Raw genomic sequence first — 26,700 nt, 5'->3', positions numbered from 1 at the left:
CTCCTCCACGGGCCTCCCGCCTCCGGACCAGACCAGAGGGGTGCTGCCCGGCCTCCTGGGGGGGGAGTGGGGCGCAGCCCTTCCTGGGGGTGTTGCTCAGTCCTCCGAACACCACAGGGGCGGAGACTGAGAGGTCCAGGCCCACATAAGCCAAAGGACAGACAGGCCCGCCCTGCCCCTGTGCGCGCCTCTGTCACGGCGCATGTCACACGCCTGTGCGCAGCTGTTGCTCCCTCCACGCTGAGCGGCAGGAAAGCCTAGCGGTTAAGCACATAGACTCTGGGGCCAAGTGGCCTGAGTCTGAATCTGGCTCTGCCAAATCTTTGCTGGGCACCCCTGGGCAAGTCTCTTAACCTCTCTGTGCCTTTTTCTCCTTTCTCTGTAAAGCAGGGATTGTGATGTTAAAACTAGCACCTACCTCAACGGGGCCCTGCAAGGATGGATCGGGAGTTTATGTAAAGACTGAGAAGAGTCATGCCATAGACGGAGACCAGCCACGTTTCCCGCTCTGTGTCAAATGCACAGTCAACTCTCATGGGATTCTCAGGAATTCCCTAAGGTCTGCACTGGGGTCAGTGCTCTTCCCGGGTAATATTTATGACCAGTAAAAAAATATATATATCTGTTTTTAATGAAGGTTGAGCAAGTTATTATCACCCTAAATTTTCAGATGAAAATCTGAAACACAGAGAGGTTAAGAACTTGTCCAAGGTCACCCAGCCTGTAAGGACACAAACCCAGGCAGTGTTCCCAGGACAGAGCTTTAACCACCAGGCAACACTGCCGCCTCCAGCTGACGTCACCGTTTTGCAGGTAAGTGGACCCTGCCACTTCCTTTAGTTCTCCCAAAGGTAGCCTTGCATTGGAAGGCAGGCCTGGACCCTAGGCAGCCTGCATTTTGACAAGCTCCTAAGCTGAAGATTCTCCCACCTTTGCAGACCTGACAACTCCCCAGCCCTGGGCACCAGAGACCCTCACCTTCTGCCGTTCCCTCTTCCATCACTCATTTCCCAGCCAGCATCCAGGGTCTGGGTTCCTACAGATTGTTCTAGATCAAGAGGAAGGAAGCTAGAAAGAGTTGATGAAGACTTCAAGGCTCCCCAAGCATTCAGAGCCAGCAAATCCATGCAGAGTCTTCAATAAAGGGTTGTCTAATCACCATTTGCTTCAACCAGCTAATATCTTTCTTTTCATCCAGACATCTGTCTCCATAGAAAAAAGGCATCCACCGAGGGGCCAGGGGCCTAATTGCTGCGGGTTCCTGAGATACAATTACATGTCAGAGAGAAACAGAGCGAATATTGGGACTTTCGGGCAACAGAGAAACCACTGTAAAACCCTGCAATTACAGGGCAAAAACAAAAAAGTGAGCTGCCACGGCCCATGGGGTAGAAATAGCCCAGCGTGGTTTCCTGGATTTGCAATACTGCCCAAGATGAGGTCAGGGCGTCCACTCACAAGAGGAATCATGGGACGAAGTTCTGCAGCTGAGTGCAATGGGAGGGGTGCTTGCAGTTCCCTGGTGCAGAGGGGGTGAGGGAGCTGCAGGGAGCGAATGAGGAAGGGGGGACTGGAGGCCATACTTGCTGCAGGCTAAGTGAGGGCTCTGTGATGGCTGGACACTCAGATACATCAGTGTACTTGGTTCTCAGAACAACTCAGCCAAGTGGGGCCTGTAGCCCCAGTTGCCAGATGAGAAACCAGAGGGTCAGAGATTTGCCCCAGCCCATCACAGTACTGATTCTTGAGCCCAGACCTGGCTGATTCCGGGCCCAGAAACCCATCCACGTTAACGAAGGTGTGCGTCTGTATTGCCACCTCCTGGAGAAGGGGCTGCTTTTTAACAAAGGGTAAGGTGAGAGGCTATATTACTCTGAGTGGGAGGAGAGAGCTCGCCTCTGTTTTTCTGCAGGTCCCAGGCCAAAGGAGGGGTTTGGGCTTGTGGATAAAAAACACTGGATTGGAAACCGAAACCCTGCTTCAAATCTTGCCTCTACTACCAATGCTGTGTGATCTTGGGCAGATTACTTCAGTTCTCTGTGCAACGGTGTCCCAGCTGGAGAAAGGGGGTTGGGGTGGTGGGTGAGTCTGATCCACTCTGGTTCCCTCAAGCTCTCTGTCTTTCCTACTGCCTGTCAGCTTGGCATGGAGGTTATGAGCTAAGGCTCTGTGGCAGATTGCTGGGTTCAAATCCCAGCTTCGCCCCCATGTGGTGTAACCCCTGTGACACATCAGGATCATAACATCCCCAGCATAGGCGGTTATGACAATTAAATAACGTGTGTGAATCGTACTTGGAGCATACAAGGCGCTGCCTAAGTGCACGTCGGGACTCAAGCCAAGGCCACGCAGAGCCAGGGACCATCCCAATGCAGGAAGGGAACAGCTTGCCTCCAGATGGGTCTCGCACCTCAATGCCTCCTTTTCAGGGACTAACAGCAGACAGGAAGTTCCAGGTGCCCCCAGCCCGCTCTCAGCTCTGTGGTTAAGGCCGGGTGGCTTAGAAGTCTGTGGGCTATGGCCAGGAAGGAGGCATTCCTAGGATGTCGGGAGTCTGGAGGGCTGAGCTGAATCCTCCCAGGGCCACCTCGAGCAGATGGCACCCATCCTCACCCCATTAAAATCAGTGCAGAAACGGTGCACCTGGAGGAGGGGATTTGCTTTCCTGCCCAGGGGCCCCAGAGCCCACGGCCAGCCCCTCCGCAGCATTTGGTGCTGGCAGGGAAGAGGCAGGGTCCAGCCCGGATTGCTAGTCTCAGGACCTGCAGGAATGTCATTCCCTCACTCACTGACTGGTCCCACGTCCCGGCGGCCAGCCCTGTGTCAGGCACGTGCCAGTCCCTGAGGGTGCGATGCTGAGTGCAAACACTCTCTGCTCAGGGAGAGCCCCTGCCCAGCGAGGGGGACCCAAGGCATTAGCAAACAATGCATACGTGTGCTACTCAAGCTGTTTTCCTCTACAGCCAAGGCTAAGACCAGGATTCAGCGAATGACCACCCGTGGGCCCAATCTGGCCGGCCGCCTGTTTGGGCAAATGCAGTTTTCTTGGAACACAACGACGCCTGTTCATTTATGTATTGCCTGTGGCTGCTTTTGCGCTGCCATGGGAGATCTGAGCAGACACAACACAGACGATCTGGCCCACAAAAACGCAAATATTTACTATCTCCGGCCGTTTACAGAAAGAGTTCACTGCCCCTGTTCTAGACCGCAAGGGCTCTGACGGCAGGGCCACGTGAGTCCTTCTGGCACATCAGAGTCTCTTCGTCCGTTGTGGGGAGATGAAAACAGCCACCAAGATGGGGAGGGGCCGGCGCTAAGGGTGAGGGGTCAACGGGGACAGTTTCCCGAGGAGGTGGCCCTTTCGTTGAGTTAGTAATGGCCGGCAGGTGATCTGCTGGGTGGAGAAATAGGGCAAGGGCACTCCTGGCAGAGGGATGGCCTTGCAAGGACGCATGGGCACTGTAGGTACTGAGCTGGTAGATGGGCGCATGCGGGGTAAGGGTGCACAAATGCACCGCACAGCCCGGCGTTGAAGGCTTCGGGGGCAAACCCTGTAGCGGTGGGTGCTCATCCCCAGCTCTCTCTAGCCGCAGCGAAGACGACACACACAGAGTTCAGGCTGCCATTCCTTGCCTTGTGGAATTTAGCATCTAGTGGGGGAATGTGACCGGCAAATGCCAGGCAGAACGTGCTGAGTGCCTGGGAGGGGCACGAGAGAATTTGAGCGGGTTCTGATGAAGGACAGAGGTCAGTCCGCTTGGGGACAAGATGAAAAGGGTCCTACAGGAGAGCTGGAATTTGAGAAAGGCCCTCGGGTCTCTTACAGGTTGGGGGTGGTGCTCCTGAACAAGGGTTAGAGGTCATGAAACCCAGGACCCGCTGCCGCCCACTTGGCAGAGAGAAAATTGAAAGACCCAGCTAATGGGTCTTAACCTGGCAGCAGATTAATTTCCGTCTGAGGCTGGGGACGCGAGGCTAGGGGCCAACGTGGGCTGTCACGGGAGCCCGGAGGAGGGGCTCCAGGCCCAGGCAGGGGTTCGGGGCTGGTTTCCCAGAGGAGGGGAACCTGAATAATTGGAGGAGCATAGGGAATTAGCCACAGGAAGTCACTGAAGTCCATCCAGACACACAGGGTCACCCTTGGAGACAAGTGTCACCCAAAGGCCAAGGCGGCCCCTACAATCGGCCCTCCCCTTTCGCCCCTGACCATCTACCGGCCCCTCACTCACTCTGCCGGTCGGATTCTCCAGGCACACTCCTCCCAGTCTAGGGCTTGGCCACGGCTGTCCCCCCAGCTGCCCACCTGGATCAGGTCCTCACTGCCTCTAGGTCTCTGCTCACCTTTCTGCTCTCAGTGTGGCCAGCCCATCACCTCCACCGGCAGCACTCCCAAGTCCTCTCCTAGCTTCTCGCTCTCTCTCACAGCACTTCCCATCTTCCTACAGATCCCTGAATCTATCTGCTAACTTGGTCATTTATCAGAAGTCATCCCCACCGAGATGTACATTTCACAAGGGATTGCTGTCAGTCAGCTGACCGAGGCAGCCTCAGCTTTCTACACCCTGCCTGGCACAAGGGGGCATCCAATCGATATTTGTTAGTAGAATCAATGAATAAAGCAGGCGGAAGAGAAGGAGCCAGCGCTTTATTAAGAGACCCCCCCCTCCCCCGGTCCTGCCCATTCCTTCTTCACGTGCTCAAAAGCTGTGGCTGGATAATCCATGCCGACCTTTTATCTTTGTTTTCTTTTTTGAACCGATGTGTATTTTCCAAGCCTAAGGGAACGCATATGCCCTTGTAAAGCTCACGCTGAGAGCTGCCAGACAAAAAGCGTTTCAGGAAAACACTCCCAGTGTGAGCCACCGCGCCGCTGACACAGCATCCAGTGAGCCTTCAGGAGCAGCCTGGGGTTTCTGGGGAACCCCTGGGGCCAGGCACCGGGGGCTCCTGCTTTGATTTCTGCCCCAGTGGCAGGATGTCCTCAATCAGGTGGCCAAATGAAGACAGTCACTTCACCAGCAAAGGGAGGAAGGGAAAATGAGGAGGACAGTTGGGAGCTGTCACCAAGCCCTTCATTGGGGGGGGCTCCAGGGGGCACGAGCTGGGACAGACACGCGGCCCCCGCGCCCCACAGCTGAGCTCTCATCCGGGTCCCGCCTTGCTGGTCGTGCTCCACGAGGCAGACCCTGAACACAATGTGACTGTCCCCTCAGTGCCCCACCGGCGTGAGGGGACAGAAATGCTGCCCTAAGATACGGCTCTGTTTAAGATTCAGATTCTTAGAAATGAAGTGAAATGGGTAACTTTTGCTGTAGAGACTTAAAATTGTTTTTTATTGGCTTCTATATGTATAGAGTATGATATGTATACATACACATATGCACATATATAGTGTATATACAGTATAACATGTATACATATGCATACATGTAGCGTACGTATAGAACATATGCATGCACATACACATATGCATACACATATAGCATGTATGTCCATATGTATGGATACATAGCATTTAATAAGTACCAGACACTGTTCTCTAAGAGCGTCATACCTATCAGCTCATTTAATTCTCATAATAACCCGGAGAAATAGGTACTATTATCCCATTTTATAGAGAATGGAAGTGAAGCACAGAAAAGCTACATATCTTGCCTAAGGTCACCCAACTGGATGCAGAGGAGCCTGAGATGTGACCTCTCCTCACCCCACAGCAGCCTGCTTGCAAAGCCATACTTTTAACCTTGTACTTGTGCTTTGTAAATTATGTACGAGGGACCCCAGGGGGTCAATAAGCCCTTCCAGGGAGTCCATGACACCAAAACCATTTTCATAGTGATAATAAGACATCATTAGCTTTTTCAGTCTCACTCTCTTGGGCTTTTGCTCAAGGGCACCGAACCAATAAAAGGGTGAAAAACTGTGGTAGAGATTAATGATTAAATTGGAACAGAGCACAAGATTGACACTGGAATGGCAAACATTTTGTTTAGAAACTAGTTAATTATTGAGTTTACCTGCCTTCTTTTTGTGGGTTTTTCCCCAAAATAATGAGAAATTAGAAGGCTTAGAGCTGTTGCCTTAGTAACAGTACTGGACAATACTGACATCTTAAAAAAATGATGTTGGTACCACTGTCCAGTAAATGAATATTCACATTGTTTGTGGAATTTTGCATTAACTCATTGTGTGAGAATGGCCAAGTTTATTTAGCAGGATGTGGGTGAATACACGTGACTCTATTCCTAGGATATGGATATGGCTCTGCCTGAGACGTGACCTCCCCTCCTCACACAGCAGCCTGCTTGCAAAGCCACATTCTTAACCTTCTACTTGTGCTTTGTAAATTATGTTCCAGGGACCCCAGGGGGTCAATAAGCCCTTCCAGGGAGTCCATGATACCAAATCGATTTTCACAGTGATAATAAGACATCATTTGCTTTTTCAGTCTCAGGGGTTTCCCAGAGGCAAGTGGCGTGGGATTTCAGCGCAGGCCGAGGCAACAGCCGACTGAGGACCCAGCTGACTTCCTTTCAGACAGACATGGAGGAGATCTGTAAGACAATACTACTTTTCTCACTAATTTTCTTTTTTGTTTGGGAAAGTAGCTCGTTTTCATCACACTTATGTTACCATGTGATGGACTTATTATCTTTTTTTTGTTGTTTTTTTATATGTATTTAGATTTATTACAACTTCTGGATAATTTGAACCTTTTTCATCATGTACCAACCCTCTCTATTGTGTTTTTTTTTTTTGGCTGCGTTGGGTCTTTGTTGCTGTGTGCAGGCTTTCTCTAGTTGCAGCAAGCAGGGGCTACTCTTCGTTGCGGTGCACTGGCTTCTCATTGCAGTGGCTTCTCTTGTTGTGGAGCACGGGCTCTAGGCGCGCGGGCTTCAGTATTTGTGGCACGCGGGCTCAGTAGTTGTGGCTCACGGGCTCTAGAGCGCAGGCTCAGTAGTTGTGGCGCACGGGCTTAGCTGCTCCGCGGCATGTGGGATCTTCCCAGACCAGGGCTCGAACCCGTGTCCCCTGCACTGGCAGGCGGATTCTTAACCACTGCACCAGCAGGGAAGTCCCTATCATTATTTTTAAAGTAATAAATATGTAAAGAATTTCTCAATTTTAATAACTAACACAATACACGTTAAAAGATATAAGACACAAAAGCTACTTGGGACCGTCAGTAATGTTTAAGAGTGTAAAGAGGCCTTGAAGACAAAAAAGTTTAAGAACTGCTGCTATGCTACTCGATACCAAATCTCCCTTGGGTTTTTTTTTTTTTTTTTTTTGGCTGTGCCGCGCAGGCATGATCCTAGTTCCCCAATCAGGGATTGAACCTGCGCCCCCTGCAGTGGAAGCGCAGAGCCCTAACCACTGAACCGCCAGGGAAGTCCTCCCTCGGGGTTTTTGAAGAGGGCATCTTGGTAATTTGGAGAAGACTATTCTTCCTGCCCAGGGAAGGACTGGCCATGTTGCAAGATGTATAGCATCCCTGACTGCTATCTACATAATGCCAGAAGACTCCACAGGTGCTATGACAGCCAACATGCCTCTCCCTATGTGTGTGAGTGCGGGTGAATGTGTGTGTGTGCGTGTATTGCGGGGTGGGTGGACGCTGGACCCAGCTGAGAGCACATGCGCTCGCCCTCACAAGATCCCACTGCTGCTGCCTCTGGCCTTTGCACTGGTTCTTCCCCCAGTCCCAGCAGAAAGTCTCTTCCAGCTCCTGTCCCCCGTCTGCCTTCCCCTCTTGGTTCCATGACAAAGTCACAATTGGTAATAGGTGGCAAGGACCTCTTTCCTGGGAATTTATCCCAAGGACACAGTCCAAATGAAGGAAAACGCTACAAGCAGGAAGATGTTCAGTGCAGCGTTGTTTACAATAACGATGATGATGATGATCTACACGGACACATATCACACAGAAACATGCAGTCACAGAGACGGCTAAGTCATATGGTACTGCCACTTGATGGATCACTACACAGCCACACGATATGACAGTTGTTCAGGACAACTCCAGAAACACTCACTGAGTGCCACCTCCTTGGCTGGGGTACCGGGGACTCAGTGGGGAAGGAGGTGGCCCCTGCCCTCAAGGAGGTCCCAGTTAAGCGACTGTCCGCCTGCTGTGGCTCCCTGTGGTTGGTACAGGGAGCCAATTCCAAACATCCAACCACTAGAAGGAAGAAATCCATCTCCCCTGCCCCCAAAGGCCTTCCCGTCCGTCCTTCTCTTTTTCTGATGGCCAATCCCCCAGCAATGAGGATATTTTTAGCGCCTGTGAGAAAGTGTTTACATGAAGGCCATTGAGCCACATGGTGACGTGTCTCTCTCTTCCCTGCGCAGTGCACAGGACATGCTGGCCAAATGCATTTCAGACTGGCTGGCTTTGGGTCCCTCCCATGTCCTTCTTCCTCTTTCTCATGGTCCAGACCCAAAAGGGCAGTGGGCTATCCTGGCAGGACATGCTTGCTTAACTTAGGCAGAGGCAAGCAGATCTATAAATAGCAGGTGTTCTGCAAGCAGGCAGGCCGAGCTGTGAGCAACACAGAGATGGTGGCCAGTCCCAACGTTAAAGAGCCATGAGCCTCCAGACGTGGGATCCCCCATCTCCAGTTCTCCAAAAGTTGGAGGCAGAGGAAGTGTGGCAGGCTGAGTGAGGCCCGAGGGGGGCCGAAGGAGAGAGAAATGATCCCCAAGGAGGCGCAGGCCTGTGTCCAGCTCAGCAGAGAGGTCAGCTAGCTGGACATCGTGTTGACCAAACCAACAGCCGGGGCTGGCTCTCTGTGGCTGAGACAAGTGGACAGACCATGCCCGCTTTCAAATGCCCATTCTCGGCCCTCAAGATGCAGAGATGCACCCGGCCCAGGTGGCTTCTCAGTAAGTCCCCACGAAGGATGAATCTCACATTCCTGTTCCCCATGGAGCTCCCCGGCCAACAGGGAAAACAGACACGCACACGGGCCATGCACCACAAGCAGTGGGGTCAGTGGGATGAAAGCCAGCCCCCCCCCCACACACACACACACACGGTGTTTTGGGGCACGTAGAGGGCAGAGCGGGGAAGGACTCCTGGAAGAGACAATGCTGGAATTGAGTTTTGAAGGAGAGAAGATTGAAGCAGGAAAGTAAAAGAAGGGTGTTCTCAGTGGAGGAGCAGAGCAGATGCAGACGGCAGAGTCCGAGTCCTGGAGACGGGAAAGGTACTTCATTAAGGGTGAACGTTATTTAGGGTGATGAGAACATAGGATGCATCTGCATCTAAGTCTGCATCTATAGCCACACCATTATCTATGCATCTGTAGTGTAAACGCTTGGCAGTTAGCTTTTTTGATTGTAATGTAAGTGCCTGACATTAAGCTTTTAATTGCCGAGGTATCTGATATTTGAAAGGCACCCATCTCGAATAAACATACTGCCACAGCTACACAACTACATCAAGAGCCAGGTGGCCTTACCCGTGAAGTTCCTCTTTCTAGAAAGCCCTGGGTAGCCTAGATAACTGACCTTTTGAGGGGCCTTGCTTCTCCCTTCCCACGCTTTAATTCTCGCTCTTCTGTTTTAAATCTGCCAGTAAAGAGTGACCCTGCAAAACACCAGGCCCCCAACCTTGTCCCCAGTAAATGCAGAACCCCAGGTCTGCGCACACCTCCACCTCCCTGTGCGGCCCCGGCCAATAAACCTTGGGTTTCTTTCGAAGTTCCCTGATGGCCTTTGCCGAGGTGCATCTTGCAATCATAATAAAAACCACAAGAACCAGAGAGCAGTGAGAAGGCCAGGGACCTGGGCGGGGTCTCCGGTGGTAGTGGCCTTTTCCGTCCTGCTATGGAATTTGGACTAGGTCCCGAGGCCGTAAGGGAAATGGTCACTGCAAGCTGGAAAGGCACAATTGGATACCCTTCAGGAACAAAGGCTATTGTAAATGCCCAAATGCTTATCAGCTGGGCCTGATTAGAATATAAATTAATCTTTTGAGGATGACTCCGTCTGTGGGTTTGGCTCCTAAAAGGACGTAGTAAACTTCCATGCGTTGGGTGGATGCCCTCTTCCTGTGACACTGGTGTTGTCAAGGCCTCCGGGCCCGTTCGCAGCAGCTACCCCTGGGATGTCTGTCCTTTCACGGAAGAGATGTCTTTGCTGTAGCTGGACAGCTTTCCCTCCTACCCTCACAGCTCACACATGTCGCACCAGTGCGGCTCAGCTCTAATGTAATAGTAATAATAACACAGCTATAACTTATCCAGCATTGGCTATGGGCCAGGCACCATGCCCAGCTCTTACAATCATCGTCTCATTTAATTCTCACAACCCCTCGTAGGTGGGGTACTGTGATTGCCTCCTTTCTTACAGACCGGGAATCTGAGCCCCCGAGAAGCAAAATGCCTGCCCAAGAGCTGGAGAGGGACAGACGCCGGTGCCTGCCAGGCGGACCCCACTCCAGGGCCTTGAACTTGCTACAGCTTGCATGTCCCCGTGGGGTCCATCTCCCCTGGTGGGTGGGACTCGCCCCCTTTATCAAGAGAACAAAGCTCAGCAGGTTAAGGACGCACAGCTGGCAACCGGAGAGCTGTCCTGAAGCTTTTTCTTTGGAATCTAGGGCCCTTGCTTCCTCCCTTCCAGCCCGGCTGTCCACCGAGGCTGGATCTTTGAACATCCAGGGAGGAGGGCACTCCCTGCAGCTGTCGGGAGCCTGACCTTTTCTAGAAGATGGTAATGATGTGAGGTATGCCCGCTGACAACTGTGAAGAGCCACTCTGAAGTCCAGGAGGTCTGTGGGTCCCTGGTTCATTTTACAAATGAGGCAACAGGTGTTGGGCGGGGCTGGATCTGGGGCCGGGGGCCCATCAGGGCCTCGGGAAGGTACACGTAGGGCAACAAAGAGGGAGAAAGCACAGACAGACTGTGCAACCAGAAGCCGGGCAATAAGTAATCAACAGGGGAGCAGAAACCATGCTTGAGTTTGTCACCGCCACGTTCCCAGTACCAGGCGCGTAACAGGGTCTCAGTTAAAACCTACTGAATGGATGCGTGAACGAAACAAGCCGTTATAACCGCCATCCAGGAGAGGGTACAAAGGCTGAGAGGGGGGTCAAGCACTGCTAACGCTGTTGACAGTGTTATTTCTTATGTATCCCACCTTCGCACCTAATCAAAGCATTTCAGCGTGCTGGTAAGAACTCTTTGTATGGATCAAACGCTTATTAGCCCATTCTACGGATGTACTGTAGCCACTCTCCCATGCTGGCCCCTCCGGATGTTTCCAGAGTGTTGCTAGAAAAGAGTTAAGCAGCGAGGACCCTGGAGAGGCAATGTAGCAAGGGCACGGAGCCCTGGAGGCAGGCTATGTAGCTTGAAAGCCCGGCTCCTCCACTTACTAGCTGTGCATCTGTGAGTGAGGTACCTAACCACTCCATGCCTTGGTCCCATCATCAGTAAAACAGGGAGAATGTCAGCAGCTGGCATGCAGGGTGGCTGCAGGGTTAAAGGTGTCAATATTGGGGGCTGTCAGGAGAGTGTATGAGCCCCGGTGAGCCCTCCGTAAGTGCTCACAGCCACTCCACCAGCACTTATGCTCCTGAAGGCCAGGCGATTCCACAGAACACTGTCCCGGAAGTGGGATCACAAGGTCGGCCTGCAGAACTTTAAGGAAAGCACCTTTGAAAATCTCAGCACGGCTTCCCTGGTGGCGCAGTGGTTGAGAATCTGCCTGCTAATGCAGGGGACACGGGTTCGCGCCCTGGTTCTGGGAAGATCCCACATGCCGCGGAGCAACTAGACCCATGAGCCACAACTACTGAGCCTGCGTGTCTGGAGCCTGTGCTCCGCAACAAGAGAGGCCGCGATAGTGAGAGGCCCGCGCACCGCAATGAAGAGTGGCCCCCGCTTGCCGCAACTAGAGAAAGCCCTAGCACAGAAACGAAGACCCAACATAGCAATCAAGCAATCAATCAATAAATAAAAAAAACTTAAAAAAAAAAAATCTAAAAGAAAAAAAAGAAAATCTCAGCAGCGCTAAGAGAAAAAGGGTCTTTAGCCCAAGAACAAGGGTTCGGGGGACCGAGAAGATGAGGCTGCCCTACCACCAGAATTCCAGAATTCCCACTGCCAGCCTTTCTGCCAAGTGTTCATCCAGCCTCCTGCAGGAAACAAACCCTCGTGCCCTCCCACCTCTCCCAGAGGAGGCCTGGGCCAGGCCAAGGAAGGGTAAGCACCAGGGGCCCTCAGTGGCTCCCCATTAGTCTAGTGCTTGCATTTTAAACTCCTAACCTTGTATTCTTCTTCTTAAAGAGAACTCCCAAATTGTATTAGCTTCAGGCGTCACAGAACTCGGAAGTGCATCTTGACACACCACTGGTATGTTAATCCGTCTGTTTCTCCCACTAAATTATTAACATCTTGAAGACACAGCCCTTATCTTATTCTGTCACACCTCCAGTGTCGGCACAGTGCCGGGCACCTAGGTGTGTTTGCTGAATGAATGAATGAATGAATGAATGAATGAGGGGATGAGAAGGAAAACACTCCGTGAACTGAAATCTGTTAATTTCACTCATTCCACTTGGATTCCCTCCTCAAAATCGCCCAGAACAAGTTAATCCTTTTCCACCTGACAGCCTCTCAGATATTCAAAAATGGCTCCTCTCTTTCAGGAAAACAACCCTCATTCCTGTAACGAGGGCTCTTTTCTTAAAGGTTATCAGCAACAGAAATTCCACCAGGCTTTCCACTGCTGTCCATTTTCATATCTAAAGACTGCCAGGCTGTGCTCTTATCTACGCAGAATGCCTTGGCCTGCAGTCTGTCTGTGGTCCAGCTGATAACATTCATTTTGGGGGAGGAAATGCTTGAGTTCTGAGGGAGAGAGCCCACGCATGTGACTCTTCAGGCCTGAAAGGATGCACTGGAGAAGACAGGCCTGGCTCTGCAGGGGGCAGGCCACAGCCCCTGGAGGAGAGTAAATGAGTCTCCTGCCTGTCCTTTGATCGGTAGCCCCTACTCTCCCCACCCTCACCGTTTGTTCTCTCCTATCAGCAGTGGGACGTGGTTCCATAAACATCTCCTCAGAGTGACCTTCCTGGACCACCACACCTACACTGTGATCTCCCCTGGGGTTCCCCCTGCCGGCCCCCCCATCCTGCTATTTTTTCCTGCTCACGGCCAATCCCTTCCTTTCCCCACTGTTTGCTAGGATGTGAACTCCCTAGGTCTTTGTCTGCCTAGAACAGTGTCTGGCACATAACAGATCTCAGAGATATTTGTTGATGCACAAATGACACTAGCATTTACCCACCGCACATTCTGCATATACTCTGCTGGGTGCTGGGGGTACAAATGTGTTCACATTAACGCCTCTGTGCGTAAGTCGCTCGCCCGGGGAAAACCCCACTGCAAGAGAGGAAATGCCCTCTCCCCAGTTCCATAATCACACCCTCAACCTGATCAAGGTCTCTGCAAGCATTGGACAGCGGCCACATACCACCCCCTACGGAAACACACACACACCGGCCATCGCACACAGATGCACATTTCCACCACACGCATCTCTGCACACCCTGTTGTACGCTACGTGACTCCATCAGTGATACACACTGTAAGCACAGCTCCCTGGGTGTGAAGGAGGTAGCCGTCCACCCACGAATTTTGCCTTTCTTGCTGCTGGAGGGCCAGAGACCCCAGGTCCAGGTCCGTGGGGACAAACGCTCCCCCACCTTTTGCTCTTTTTTTTGTTCTGGGACAGTACTGTCTCCCACGGCCATCTGATCAAATGTCAACCAGCAGACAGGTACTCTCTGCAAGCTTGCCCTGTTCAGTAGCTGCATCACTTTGTACCAGTTAATGAGCTTTTCAGATTCTTGCTTCCTCCTCTGAACTTGGGCCAGTGGCATTTTGTGAGCAGTAACGGCAAGGAAAGGGTCTGAAATAGGACCCGATCCACGGTTAAATAAATGTGGTGGGCGGTGGAATTGACAGTGGGGGCAGGGTGACTCTTCAGCATCACTTAGATATGAATTTCAAGAACGTTCTAGCATCACTGTGTGCCTCGTCTGGCTAAATCTCCTTCTGCATGCAGGAAAAGACACCTTGATCACTCCTCACGACTGGAAGAAGGCAGGACGGTTAGGACCCCCCAAGTGGGCGCCTTGTCTTCCTCTCTTCCTCCTTCCATCAACCACACAACTGGGGAGGTGCCCCGGCTCCGTCTGTGGGTTGCTCCCCAGGGTCCCCCGTGCACTGGCTCTCCCACCCATCTTCCAGCTTGAAGACCATCTGTTCTCTAGGGCTTTCCCCAACCCTCTCCTGCTTGATTTATCTCCACTCTCAGCCAGAAAGATGGGTGGTGGTGTCCCCAGGGCACTAGTGGGGAAACTGACATGGCTTGGACACAGAAGGCACTTGCCCCAGACCTAACAAACAGTGGACCTGACCTCCCCCTGGTCCTTGCTGACCTCTCTGCCCCCTTGGCCTCCGGGTGAGAGGTGCCCTCGTGGCCTTCCTGTTGGCTACACTGACTTTGCCTTCAGAGGAGGGAGATGCTGACAGGCTGGGCAGCCTCCCCCGGGGCCTCCTGATGGGCACTGTTCTGTGTCTGCCAGAACTGGGAAGAATCGTGAAATACGCATGTGTTTGTCTTCTAGGCAACCACGGCCTAATTAAGGAGGCTTAACTATGTACTTTGGGACAAGATTTTGTGGATGAGGGGACAGAAGGAAGGAAGAAAAAGAAAGAAGGGAGAGTGAGAGGGAGGGAAGGAAGGAAGGCAGGGAGGGAGGGAGGGAAAGAAGGAAGGAAGGAAGGGAGGGAAGAATCCTGTGCTGACCGTGAAAACCCTGGGCTGCAGGACATGCTGGCATCACACGGATTCTGTCCCTGGTGGATGTGACCCGAGTGCCACCATTGTGTCCTGTTTATAGCCCCCGAAATAGGGTTTAGTGAAGGAGGGACTTCATTCTTTTCAGCCTCTTATCTGAGTCTCAGAACAATGTGAAGGGAGGGGGGGAGGAACGTGGATGGCGTGAGGTCAGACACTGGCAGGGCGGGGGTGGCTGGGAGGGGACCGGTCCCCACCCGGAGGGACACTTCCATGAGCCTCAGTGTTCTCAACTGTCGAAATACTGTTAACAAGAAGGACCGAAAAGCCCTGTTTAGAAGGTTAAACGAGTCCAGAATGTCCACTATATCCTGGGCAGAAACTCGGGGAGGATAAAAGGGCAGAGAGATGGCAGAATTCACAAAAGCCAACCCTGACTTGCTCAGAGGGAGGTCTCAGGGAGACTGGGGGTCAGGGGGTGGTCTGGGAGGCAGAGGTGTAGACACGATGGGGGTCCCTAGAGGAGGGGGCCCGCCCAGTGGGGTCATCTAGGAGTCCTGGCACCCGGGTTCGTGCCTGCTGCCGTGTCCCCTGCTCTGGCGTGCAGATGGGCACCAGAAGCTCTAGGACACCCTGAGCTGCCCAAGTCAGGCGGAAAAGCCAGCGGTGAAAGTCGGCCATGGCAGCCTTGAACGAAGGGCTGGCTTCTCGCCCTGGCTCTACCTGCTAATGGGCTGAGGAATCACACGGGTCAGGCCTCCGTCTGAGCTGTCTTAGCAGTGACATACAGGGCAGGGAATGGTTAAAATGTCATGTCCAAAGTCTCAGGTGGACCTCGTCTACCACTAGTGTCCAGGGGCCACACCATAGCTCCTTAAGCCCAGCCAACTTTCCCAGCCTTAAATTTAGACAACTCCGGAGACCCCCACCCTACCACCTCCTCCAGGAAGTCCTCATGGTTGGAAGCTCTGTATGAGGAAGAGCTTTCTAATCCACAGAGGTGTCCAGAGGTCAGAGGGCCACTGTGTGGGGCAGAGAGCTGGCTATCACTGGCAGCATTCAAGCAGAGGAGAAATAACCACACTGTAGAGTTGAAGTGAGGAAACTTCAGTTGGAAGCTGAGCAAGTGATTTCCTAACTCGAAAGATGATGATGATCATAGCATGTACTCAGCAGGCACTTTAAAGTAGGCATGCTGCAGGGCCCTGTTCTAAACACTTTCCAAGTATTAACTCATTTAGTACCCACCAGGAGGTAGGTACTATTGTCATCCATATTTTATAGATGAGGCAATGGAGGCACAGAGAGGTTACGAAACACACTGAAGGTCACACAGCAAGGAAGTGGCAGAGCCAGTACTTCTACTGAGTGAATCAGTGAATGACTCTGTCGATAAATAATTGAAGTCTGGGAGAGGAAGGTTGAACAAGGGCGCTGCTAAGGATCTTTGCAAATGCTCGGATTTTACAATTCCTTCTGATTTCACGCTCTTTAAATGTGCAACCTTTGTAACTTGCTGTCATTTAATCGACTCACACACAACTTCCTCCCAACCTGTCCTATAACAGTTACAGCTTATGTTCAGAGAAAAAGGGAAAACCCCTTTACTCCATCCCAGGGGCAGGTTCCCTCCCAATGATGCAGGGGTATTCTGATATTCCAAACTGTCCCCAGGGCCAGTACATTTTTTCTCCTTGTTTGGATGTTTGGCATTGTAGAGACATCAGTTTAATTTCTATAATCCTGTAGTTCACGAATGATTTTCACTTAGCTCAGTTTGTTCCCTTTCATAGGTTACAGACAGAAAAATAGAAGAGGCCCTTATGTTGGAACCAATTCTTCAAACCATTCTGAAAGGTGTGTTTTTCATTTGAAATTTCCCTCAGGTGGTGGTGCACAGCCGCACTACCTTCTAATCTCTCCTTTTCGTTTTAATTTCCTTTTTTGCCAAAAGACTGAAGTTTAAAATTTAAGGATATGCTTCAGAAACACCCAGGAATACCCCCCACTAAGACATTCTTGTTGGTGGCAACTAACATGTTTCCCAAGCAACAGTTTTTATTCATCAAACTCTCCACCAGGTGGTAGGATTAACAGCGTTTTCAAGTAACAGGAACAACAAACACTTCTCTCCACTGTGAAGATGTTATTAAAAGGCAAGTTTTCAGTGTTGCAACAGCAACTTTTACTGTTCATTTTTCTTGAAGCAGATTGCCCGAGAGACACCTGTCTAGGGATCTGGGTAGGTTTCCATCCCCTGATGACAAACTTTATACCAAGCCTTCCTGCTCAGTCCTTCCTCAATCCCCAGGCACCGTGGGGCTCTCTGAATTCAACTTATGCGGACAAGTCAAAGGATGAGTGCTTGCAATCAGCAATGCAGGGATCCACACGGAGATCTGAGAATCCAGCCAGACTATCGAGGGCTAAATAAACCCATCCAACCAGCCCCAAATGGTGAATCAGGGAAAAGGCTTGGAGCCCCAGGCCTCGGCAAATAGCATGTGGAGAAAAATTAGAACCTCCTTCCAAAAAGGATGTTACAGAACTTGGGTCCATTTGCCATGCCTGTCGGGTGGGATGGCACATGTCTTGGGCTACGGTTGGGAACAGATACCTGGTATGATGTGTTTCACAGCTGCACCTCTTGGGGCAGCTGCCCCCCTTCCTGGTTCCCCTGATCTAGAGACACAGGATGATCCTGGCAATCGCACAGCATGCTGCCTGAGATCTTGGGCTTCGGGCAGATATGGAACAATCATGAATTCTGGCTCTGCCTCTTTCTAGCTATGTGGCCTTGGGCAAGTGGCTTCACTTCTGTGAGCCTGTTTCCACATCAGTAAAATGGGTTAGGAAAAAAGTACAGAACAGTGATTTACAGGGCTGTTATAAAGACTAGGGATCTAATATTAAAGAAATGATCAGCTCTAACTGAGGAGGGAATGTGTACATCTTAGCTCAGTGGAGGTAGAAGTGCTGATGGCAGGCCCTGAGCACAGGGGAACCCAGAGACCACCTATCACTAGGCTCCAAGGTTGAACTCTCGGGGTTTTCTAGAAAATCCAACAAGTGAAACTGTAGTCTTTGAAATCCTACTCAAGGACAGAACACACACAGTGACCTCTTTGCTCACTGACAGTTCATCACTTCACCCCCAGAAATGTGCCGGCAAGCTTCCCTGTTCCCAGACTGCCTGCAGGTTTCTTCTCTCCTCTTTCCTTTCTCCTAAACTCTATTCATGCAGTTGTTCTATGACTTTAACTCCATGTACTAGCTGACTCCCTCCCCTGGGAGAAAATCATTTACAGGCAAAATAATTAAATAGCAGGGAAATTATCTAGCAAAATGTCTGAGTTATTGGTTGACAGTTCCTTTCTGGAGGTTCCACTGTTATCTGCCTACCTGAGTCTCACCAGCAGAACCCCACCGTGATCCTCTAAGCCTCCCCTGGGGGTGGTACTCTCTGGCTTCCTAACAATGCTAAAGCTGGTTCTTGGCCAAGTCTGTTTCTGGTCCGGTTCATCCATACTTACTTTGCATGAACTGTAAATGGCAGTTGTGGTTGTTATGTGCTGCCGTGTTGTGTTATGTTGTGCTGTGTTGTATTGTGTTGTTATGATGATAAAGTTTTGGTTCCCTAAGTTGACTCTAGGATCTAATGGGGATGCTGAGACTCAGTTTATGGGATTTTTTGCCACTGTTCTCAGACTCAGCCAAGTGGATGCAGGGAGAAGGGGGTGAGGTAGAGATAGCAAGGCCCTGAGGGGCCAGGATGCAGGGAGGTGGCTCCACCAAGGTCAGAGGCCATATCCTAAGCCCATGTGGACCTGCTCACCTGACTGACCTTCAGCTTCCTCACCTGTACAGTTCAAGGCGGGAAGGGTGGGTGGTGGGAGCTCCAAAGGGTGAGCGGAGGAAGATGTGTGATGGGGCTTCGAGGCGGCTGGAAGTGTGGGCTTATTCCTTCCCCAGGAGTCACCTACTTCCCATGAGGGTAATTCCAGGCACGCAGAAGATCTGGGTGTGGGCAACACCATGTGACCCTGGGTAAGTCTACAAAATGGGGAGGGCCCTGATCCCAGTGGAGCACACAGAAGAGACGAACGGAGGTCCAAATAGGGTCAGATGCCAACGGCTGTGAGTGCGGAGGTGACCAGTCTTCATCCTGTCATGTCCTCGAGAGGCTCCAACAAGGAAGCCCTTGGCGTCTGGCTACTGGGAGCGCTCGCCTCTTGGTGACACAGGGATTGTGGGGGGCAGGCAGGACAGAGCCAGGTGGCAGAGTGTATCCTCCTGCCCCCTCCCTGCCAGGGGGAAGGGGGAGGCTCTTCCACAAGCTTCTATCAGCTCCTACTGCCGTGCTCTCCTGGTTCCTCTCGCCCATCCCTCCCTTTGCCTCCTCTGGGGGGGATGGGAATGGTGGGGCGTGGTCACTGGGCCCAGGTACTGCTACATCCCTTGCTGATTTCCCTAAATGCTGCTCCCAGCTCTGTAAACACTCTTTACTAAACTCTCCACTCAATCTGAGTGTACATCTTTTCTACCGGAACACAAAATGATCTGAAGTTTAGAATACTTGCCACTGCACTGGGCACACACTAAACATTTAATAAGAAGTAGATGTTACTTAGTTTATAATCAAGAAGGCCTGTTCATCAGCCTCATCCTGTCTTGGGAGATTTATATTACCCTCTACTAGTCGAGGAAATGGAGATTCAGAGCTTAAGCGTGTGAATGAGAAATGCTGCCTGCCGTACCAGCAAACAAAGGCTGCTGCAACCATCAAGCCACCACAGCCGCCCCTGAGGGAACTCAGGAGGGCAACAAACCCTCAGACCCTGCAGCCAGCCCTGAAGGTACATCCGGAGGGGGACTCGGGATGGGAAAGAACAGGATACTGGCCCTAGAGAGCTGAGGTGCACATCAAAGGAGTGATTTCAATGAGCCCAGACTCTTGCATCTTCCCATACACAGAAAAGTGCCAAATTCATTCACTTGAGATGTCTGGCTTTCTTTCATTAATGGTAATCTTTTGATGTTCGAACTACCTGGTCTTTGTGGCAAAAACCCCTCTATAGGGCTTCCCTGGTGGCGCAGTGGTTGAGAAGCTGCCTGCCAATGCAGGGGACGCGGGTTCGAGCCCTGGTCTGGGAAGATCCCACATGCCGCGGAACAACTGGGCCCGTGAGCCACAACTACTGAGCCTGCGCGTCTGGAGCCTGTGCTCCGCATGCAACAAGAGAGGCCGCGATAGTGAGAGGCCCGCGCACCGCGATGAAGAGTGGTCCCCGCTTGCCGCAACTAGAGAAAGCCCTCGCACAGAAACGAAGACCCAACACAGCCATAAATAAATAAATAATTAAATAATTAAATAATTAAAAAAAAAAAAAACCCTCTATATCCTGCTTCCCCCCTGACCTACTTGAAGCAGCCCCTCAGAGCTATCTGAGAAGCTGTCTCCCCGGCTTGAAGTCCTCAGGAAGTCCACCAAAAAAACCATAATTATCAACCTCGACTTTTAGGTTATGCCTTTTTTTTCCATCGACAAATGATGTCCCCAAGGTCATGGGCAGGAGGTGGAATAGGCTCAGGACTAGGGTGGAGCTCTTCTGAATCCTGGGCCAGGGGTCCCCCTAACGGGAGGAAATATCCTGACACCGGGGCCATCTCTCTGACACTTGTCCCTGGGTTGACCACTACAGAGTCCACTCCAGGTGCCTTCAACTTCGACACATGCCACACGGCCTGCTGACCAGCCACGCCACCTGAGCCAGGATAGGCTCTGGGCGCAGGGTATCCCTCTCCCCCAACCCAGGTGCCACCGCTCCTGGGAACTCTCCGGGTCATGCCCGAGGGAAAAAGAAAACTTTAAAAGCTTACGCAACCTGCAGGAATGAGAAAAGAATGCTACTACCCCAACCCAGCCATTCTGCCTTGCTGCTTCCAGGGTAGGTTTTTTTACCCACCATTGAACATTAAAGGCAGCCTAGGATTTCAAGTGTTTTTCCATGAGCTTTCCAAAACGTTCCACCTCCAGTCACCTCTTCTATTCCCACATGCTCTGTCCCGAGGCAGTATCTCCAGCCAGCAGCACTTCCTCTTAGAACCCTCTGGAACCAGACTGTTAACTGGGTCCCGGGAGGCTCTGGGAGCCCAGCCCCACAGGCAATAACCTCTCACGCATGACCTCGCTTCATCCTCATAGTGGCCCACTTCCTGGGGGGATAATCGTCCACCTGCATCTCAGATTTGGCCAACGGAGGTGCAGGGCTTGCCCGAGCTCACCCAGCTCGACCTGGGCGGCGTGATCCTGAAAACCTGGGCGCTTTCCCCCCACGCTGCCTGCTGTGCCATTTCACTGCACTCTCCCAAATCAGCTCCTCCAACCTGATACCCGTCTAAGGACGAGCATTAGAGAGAAAGCATCGGATTTTATTTTTTAAAGCCAAAGCAGCCACTGGCATTCTTACACGCCATCACTCTGAAGCCCAGAGCCTTTGGAGGATCGCCGAGTCCAGGGACCTGCACTCTGGCTGAGTAGCAACGGTGAATCCCACAGAAGCAAACCGGAGATCAGCGCAGGATCCGGGGGCCAAAGCACCGAACCCCTAAAATCCCCAGTTCCCTCCCCTCTGCTGAACCATGCACAAGAAACCTCTGGCCATTCTGTTATTTTACTTTATTTTTCTTGCGCACACAGGGCACACGCCACTTTGATTCGATACCAGTTCTATGCATTCAAGAAAATACTCTTGCTCTCCTGCAGTCTGACTTATGCCTGGAAGAATTCCCTAAGGTACCCGTGGGTTGTCTCCTCAATGAATCCTTCCATGGGTCCCCCAGGTAGAGGAATCCCTTCTCTTCTCTGTCGAAACCCTGCCTCGGCCAGTGCATATTTCTGCTCTAGTGCAAACCCCACTGTAGAGTAACTCTTCATGTCCCCATGCACCTCCCCAGGACACTGTGACCTCTGGCGGGGTGGGGATGGAGGGGACAAGGACTGACCACATGTCCTTCCATCTCTATAGTTCTAGCACCTTGCATGGTGGTGCCTGGGACACAATAAGTTCCTAATAAATGTTGGTTCAACCGAAACAGTCCAACCAGGTGGAACCAGAAGGTTGATAATGCTGACTCCCACGTACCTCCCCACCAACCAGTCAGAAGAGTGTCCGCCGGCTGATCACGCCCTCTTTGAACCATTACCATAAAACTTCTCACTACCCCCTCCAGGTTGGGACACATAGTTTTGAGGGCATTAGCCCGCTGTGACCCCCTTTGCCTGGCAAAGCAATAAAGCTATTCTTTTCTACTTCACCCAAAGCTCTGTCTCCGAGAGTTAATTCAGTGTCAGGGTACAGAGACCGGATTTAGCTTCATCTCCAAGGATATATTTGTCTCCAACAATGAAAAAGAGACATAAGTGTATGGAAATGAGTGGGCTTGGAGAAGGGGGAGCCCAGACAGCTAATCTATTTAAAGTTTGAGACCAGCCAGCGGTCTAGATCAGCTCTGTCACTGCAGGTCCCTGTGACCTCCCCACGGGGCCTCAGTATTTTTGCAAAAAATGAAAGAGTTAGTTGAACAAAATGATTTCTAAGAACATCTCAGCTCTTACAGTGGGAACCACCTAGGTCCCTGTGGTTCCTATTTGCAATATGCATCATTGGAGAGTCCGTACAGATGTCACCCCAGAGCCTGAAACTTCTGGGCCCTGTCTCCATACCCAATGCTGAGAATTGCTGGAGAATAACTTTGCCAAGTGAGGGTGGGCTTCTCAAAGCTCCAGGAGTGAAAGGGGGTACACAATTGGCATGGGGTGGGCTAGGGTTGTCTGTGATGCCAGGGATGCCTGGAGCATTCTGAGGATGGAGCTGGAGGCAAAAGCACATGGGAGGGGGGCACTGTCTTCACAAAGAAAGGCTCTAATGGCCCCGAGGTGATGTCAGCAGAGCTCCACACCTCTCATTGCCCAGCGTGACACAGACCCAGAGCCTCAAACAGTCTGGGTGTCAAGTGGTCACATAATTGAGCGCTGGCCCTGGGGCTAGAACGCAGGCTCTTGCTGGGGCCCAAGGCTGGGCTCCTGGGACCAAATTGAGCAGGAGAGAGCGCCCAGATCCTCCGCTCTGCAAGGGGGTTGGCAGTGCTGGAGGTTCCACAGGGTTCCATAACTGACCAAAGTGTATAGAAGCCTTATTCTAGAGTAATTCTTTGTGACCAGGCCAGCTCTTCCACTGGCCTGTGGCGTGTGTGTGCAGATGCATACGGAGAACTCGCTGGGAATCCGTGTACGGACAAGGGAACTGGTCGATTTTATTTTTTGCTTTCTTGGCTGCTTTTTGTGGTATGGGAGGGGACCTAGGAGAGGATTAAGGTTTAGATCCTTCAAAGCAAAAGCCCTGTCCAAATATAATGCCTTTGAGTCAGCAACGGATTCAGACAGAGTTAACTGACCAGAAGATTAAGGGACCCCTTCCTATGGGGCTGCGGAGAGCTTGTCTCCAGGTGATGTACCTGGGGCTGGTGGTGGAGAGAGGAGAGGGACACCCACCTGGCACAGAGTCCCACGCACCCGCGAGGCCCCAGGACCTCCGAGGAACCCTTAACCACTCAGCCCACCGATGGATCCAGCCCACCAAAGCTGGGGCACTGAAGGCTCCGACGACCAGTACTAGGCAGGTCCCCGACTTCAGGACTTCAGGTGCTGGTGAGCCCAGCCGGGGAGCGCCCGGCCTGTACCTCCAAAGTGGAAACAGTCCTGAAGTCAGCAGGAGGCTGCTTAAGAGCCAGCTTCCGTCTGCTGATAGAGCTTGCAGGAGCATAACCTTCAGCCCTTAAAGAAATTCCTCCGCCATCACTTCTGGCAACACTTCCTGTTTTCTTCTCTAACCCCAGTGCTCCAGGGGGGTGGTAACCCCCAGCCAGCGGAGGGAAGTGAAGGTAAGACTCTGCTGGGGCCCAGGCCCTGGCCTTGCCCCAGCGCAGACCTAGACAGCAAATGCAGGCCTAGCACAACACAGGGACAGCATATTCCCACGCGTGTGGGATCGTTCAAAGGTCGGGAAAGGACCCCCTACTTATTCGGTCATGTATTCAGCAAAATAAATTTCTCTTATCATGAAATTCCTTTTCCCCAGACTTGAAATCAAAGCATGTGAATATATACATACACATATGTAGTATATGTGAACATACGTATGTATATCTACTTATACACACACACTCACTCAATTACATATAATATTTATCTTGGGTAACATATTGCTAAGGTAAGAGCAATGACCCCATTTTACCCCCACTCCGCCCCCAGATCGGGGCATGTTATGGTGAACTCTCGGGTCGGTCTTTTCAGCTAACCGCAGGATTTCAGAAAAACGCCGGGCCATGGTGTTTTGGGGGTAGGAACCGGAGGTGCAGGGAGCGACCCCAGGCACCCTGCCGCCGCACCCCTTCCAGCCTCGGAGCCAAGAGGCAATCTCCAGAGTAGTCGACAGGGGGCAGTGCACCTTGCCTTTTCCGAACGTCGGGAACGCTCTCCCGCAGCTCCCGGGAAAGAAAACCTGGCGGCTTCGCCCCAGCGTCTAAGAAGAGCCCATCTTTGAGCCCAGCACGTAGTAGGTGCGCAAGGTACGTCTAGAAGCCAAAAGCGCTGGGCTGGGTAGATGGATGCGAAATGAATAGTAAACGTGAGGTGAAAGAGGCAAGGGACGTCCCGGCCTCTGCCAGCGCCTTCCCTCGAAGAGGCCTTTTCAGACAGCCTTCGTACCTACTGTGTGCCAGGCGCGACGGCTGTACAACCTCGTTCCCCGCCGACCTCATTTTCCCCGCTGGCGAGTACCGCCCCCCGCCACCTCAACACGCACACACACACACACACAGACACACACACACTCGCACACACGCGCACACAGGCACACACACAGCCGCAGAGCGGGAGCGGGTGCTCGCTGTCTCCTTGGGGAACTACCTCTGCACAAATCCGCGTGGCGTGGGACCCGGGAGGGGGATGAGCCGGAAGAGGCGAGGAGTCCCCGGACGTGGGCGCGTGAAAGCCCGGCGGATGCCTGATGCAGCGACGACGCCGCGAGCAGGTCACTGCCCTCAGGGTCAAGGCTGTCTCCCTCTGCGGGACACGCAGAACCCGCCCAGCCCCCAACCACACGCAGACTTCTGAGCGGGCACGTGTCCGCCAGCCCAGCGACCCCACCAAGCCCCGCGCGTGGAAGGTGCGGTTTGGGACCCTCGCGTGGGAGGGAGGAGAGACTCAGATCTCCGGCGGAAGAACAGAGCCCAGATGATCCCAACACCCTTCCCAGGAGACCAGGCCGCGGGATACAGGGAAGGCGCCCAGCTGGGGAGCAGCCTCAATCCCCACGTCAAGTTCAGCCGCGCTTCCTCCCGCAAGGTCAAGTTCAAACACACTCTCGCTTAGTGAAAAGAGGAGCTGGAAGTTGCGCCCCTGTCCCGATTCTGAATCAGGTTGGACCCCCATCAGGGCGCTCTGCCCGGTGGCACCGCTCCCTGCTCCTGCGCTCTCCCCAGGAGCGGCCCCTGCGCCGCGCGGGTCACACACCCGAGACGCAGACAAGTTGCTAACTTTTGTGAGATTATTTCGCAGCAGCTGCGGCGCCTACCGGGACTGGGGCGGACCCAGAGTTTCGAGTCGCCACGGGCACCACCCCCGCCACGCTCCCCTTCGCCCACCCTGCCCACCACGCCACGTCCAGCCGTCCTGTCCCGGGTGCCAACCTCTCCACCGTATCCGGAGCAATGCGGGCCTGCGGTGTCCCCGGGGGCGATGGCCACCTCCTCGATCTGCGCCTGCTCGCAGCGGATTTGGAAGCACGATCCGGATACCATCCCTCGGCCGCCCGACCGGATCACTGGGCGGCCTCCGCGCGCCCCAGCACCCCTGGTTCCGCTCTAAAGCGCCGGAGGGCGACCCCGTTGGCCATTCCGCCTTCCGGCGGCCCCCACCGGGGAGATGCCAGCCCGGCGCCGAGTGCAATGTCACTGGGGCCACCCCGGGAACCGCTGCCCCAGACCCGGTGTAGGCTCCCCGTTGAGCACCCAGCAGCTGCTTTTGAAACGGCTGTAAACCCCTGAGCCCGACCCTCTTCTGCGACCTCCTTCCTCTCCCAAAGACCCCGGCGACACCGCTGCTAAGGAAGGGGTCTGCCTACATCTGCCTTCCCCTCTCCTGGCACCTGAGGTCTTCAACCCACTTCCACCCTCCTGTCACACCCTCCTGGATCCTTCCCCACCACTTCTGTCCCCAGGCGCGGACAATCGCCCCTCCACTCGGAGAACACAAGCGAAACTGCCGGAGCCCCAACTCCGGTGGATGCAGCCCCCCGCGCACCCCCGGCTCCGCGCGCTCACTCACCGCGGCCGGAGACACGCGAAAGTTTCCTGGGCTTCGGGGGATGAGGGGATTCGGAGGAGGATCAAAAGGGGGTGTCCCGAACACTCGCCCCCTTCCCAGTTCACATCGCCCCTTTCTCCTCTCCTCCTCCTCTTCGTCCTCCTCTTCCTCCTCCCTCTGGTCTTTGTCTTTGCAAAGTGTCGAAACTGTCTGGCATAGTGGAGCTCCGCCGGCGGAGGCTGGAGCCGGGGAAGCGGGGAGGCGGGGTGAGGATGGGAGCGGTCTCGGGAACACCTTCCCCCGGGTGTAACGGGAGGGGGAGGCGGGCGGGCCGGGGAGGGGCCGGCCGCGGCCAGGAGCCGGGGCGCGCGCCGGAGCCGGGCGGGCGCCTCTCCTGCGCGTGGCCCTCCCCTTCCTCCGCCCAGCGCCCGCCCCTCGCGGCCCGGCGCTCTCCCCGCGTCACTCCCTCCTCCCGGACTCGGTCGGCTTTCCCCTAGCTCTGGGCTGCCTGCGA

The 26,700-nt window shown here is 53.1% G+C and overlaps 1 protein-coding gene across 2 annotated transcripts in view; it reads right to left on the bottom strand.

Moving 5' to 3' along the window:
- ST3GAL1 (ST3 beta-galactoside alpha-2,3-sialyltransferase 1) overlaps positions 1–26,464 on the bottom strand; it is an 85,776-nt gene extending 59,312 nt beyond the window's left edge. For both annotated transcript variants that reach the window (XM_036830287.1, XM_036830288.1), the window contains exon 1: positions 26,208–26,464. The gene's annotated coding sequence lies outside the window, so the exon portion shown is untranslated. The remainder of the gene's footprint in view (positions 1–26,207) is intronic.
- Between the last annotated feature and the right edge of the window lie 236 nt (positions 26,465–26,700).

The sequence above is a fragment of the Balaenoptera musculus genome, chromosome 17, assembly GCF_009873245.2.
Source record: "Balaenoptera musculus isolate JJ_BM4_2016_0621 chromosome 17, mBalMus1.pri.v3, whole genome shotgun sequence".
NCBI lineage: Eukaryota > Metazoa > Chordata > Mammalia > Artiodactyla > Balaenopteridae > Balaenoptera > Balaenoptera musculus.
This window is presented reverse-complemented; position numbering and strand designations above follow the sequence as displayed.